This window comes from Teleopsis dalmanni, chromosome 1, assembly GCF_002237135.1.
Source record: "Teleopsis dalmanni isolate 2A chromosome 1, ASM223713v2, whole genome shotgun sequence".
NCBI classification, from domain to species: domain Eukaryota; kingdom Metazoa; phylum Arthropoda; class Insecta; order Diptera; family Diopsidae; genus Teleopsis; species Teleopsis dalmanni.
The window spans coordinates 18,994,855-18,997,267 of record NC_051846.1 but is presented as its reverse complement, the minus strand read 5'-3'; positions in this window follow the sequence as shown (position 1 = coordinate 18,997,267).

Sequence of the window (2,413 nt, the reverse complement as noted above, 5' to 3'; positions counted from 1 at the left end):
TATGGCATATGTACCAACTATACCATTACAGGAACGTAAAATAGTCAATTCCGAATGGTATACAACAATTTGTTTACCGGAAGTGAAATACGGAAAACAAACAAATGCCGTCGCATCATTCTCCATCAAGACAATGCAAGTATTCATACATCTCGTCTAACAACCGACTATTTTAATAACCGAACATCCAAAAAATCGAATTGATGGATCATCCGCCGTACAGTCATAATTTAGCACCGAATGTCTTGTTCTGGTTTTCCAACGTCAAGAATAAAATGCGTGGACAACGATTTTTATCGGCGGAAGAAGCAGAAGCCGTTGTTGCATTTAAAAACCATGTTTTGGAGGAGTCTGAAGAAGATTGGAAAAATAGTCCGAACTTATGTAGAAGTGTATTAATCATATAGGAGAATACTTCGACAAGAAATAGAGCAACTTTCAACGACTAGTTAGCATTTTTTATTATTAGGCTTAAAATATAAATTGTGACCCTCATATCAGATGCTTAGCTTGGACCTAAATAAGTTTTGATACTGACACAACAGATATTCCTGTGGCTATTCCTCCAGTGATCTATATGGAGTTCGATAAAATATAATCAAAATGTATTAAAATAATTAGAAAATCAGATGATGACAACAATATTTAATTTTTATTTCAGAAAGTCTTCATTTTAATTTTCATAATTCTACACTGAAAATCGTATAAAGTTTGAAAAATCTTTGTTTACTTTCGTATTATATTGGAAGTACAATGCTACTCTTATTGTATTATAAATTATTGTATTAGTGTTATATTATTTTTACTTATCAATAAAATAATGTTTACAGTCCTTTAGACGTTTTTATGAGTTTAAACTAGTCGAGAAACAGATAATCAACAAACTATAAGTTTCAAATGTTGTTTGCTTACTTGTACTTGCAACCATATAAACCATATATATAAGCTTCGCAAATAACATAAGCACAAGTAGTTTGCTTGAATCTTACATGCAACCACATCCGAATCCGGATGCACATTTAGTAGCAGCGTAACTGCAGGTACTAAAGGAAACGCCTGAAATGCTATAAATTTGAAAAATGAAAACTATTACCTTAAGTAGTTGTATTGTTCTTGTCTATTCGACTTTCGAAGAGCGAGGATATTTTTTGTTCGTTTGTATATATTAGTAAGAGTGTATCTGTATAGCACTTAAGTGCTTTACAAAATTCATGTTTCTTGGAGTGCCTTAAATAATAATGGACTCAGCTTATTAAAAATGCATATTTGGAAGAAAACTAACAAATTGGGATAACAAGCTTTTTTGTTGTTGTTTTTAAGTTACCACTTGTTAAGTAATACTTATATAAAACATTCTAGCAAGAGTACGTATTCCTGAACATTATGATTAAAAACAAGAAATGCAAGTATATACTAGAAGAGTTCGAATAGAAATGAAAAGGCAACAACAAAAATTTCAACAAATTAACTAAATTTTTGTTGTTGTCTTTTTAGTTCTATTCGAATTCTTTCAACTTTTAAATAGTTTCTTTTCGCCATAAAGACTCGTCACTCTCGGCAAGAAAAAACTAAACGTTTTTTAAAACCTAGCTTTAAAATTTTATCAATGACAATATTATTATTTTGCAAACTTTAAAACAGTGATTGTGCATCATTTATTAATCAATAATCACAGTTAAATATAATTGACCACTTGCTTTCTATGCATCCATTTTTTTTAAAACTATTATCTGATAGCTAAAAAAGTCAATTCGTAGGGATCGTATTATTAGAGAATACACATTTTGTGTGCATTGTTTTGTATATATTCAGACACTCTCAATATATCCTCTAACATAATCCTATAACATAATATGTGTATAAATACTAAAAATAAAACAAACTTTTATACATTTTTCGTGCCACTAAAAAAAAAGGTACGTATTGAAAAATGTTAGATTCGAAAAATAAGGATTATTTGTACTTAAAATATTGTACATATATTCAAAATACCAAATTTCAATTGATTATAAAATTACTTACTAAAATATCACTAGTTACTCATTGGTCTCCCCTCTGCTGCATACATACCTTCTCAAAGTTAAAACAGATCAGATGTGTTAATCTTGCCACAAAACCAAATCAACTTAAACTTATAACACCGGGGTCCTTATTATGTTAAGAAATATGAAAGCCTTACAAGGAATATTAATATTTCGGAATGTTGATAGTGAAAAAGTGAAACAGTTTTTATTGAAATATATTATTATTATATATCACTAATTATATATATCACTAATTAATCTAAGAGAGTAGCAGCAAGTAATGTGTTGAAACAAAAGTGACGTAAAAATCAATAGCATCGTGTCTGATATTATCGTAGGCTTTTACACATTTATTATTGCCACAGTTAAGTGTAAGTAAGATATTATAA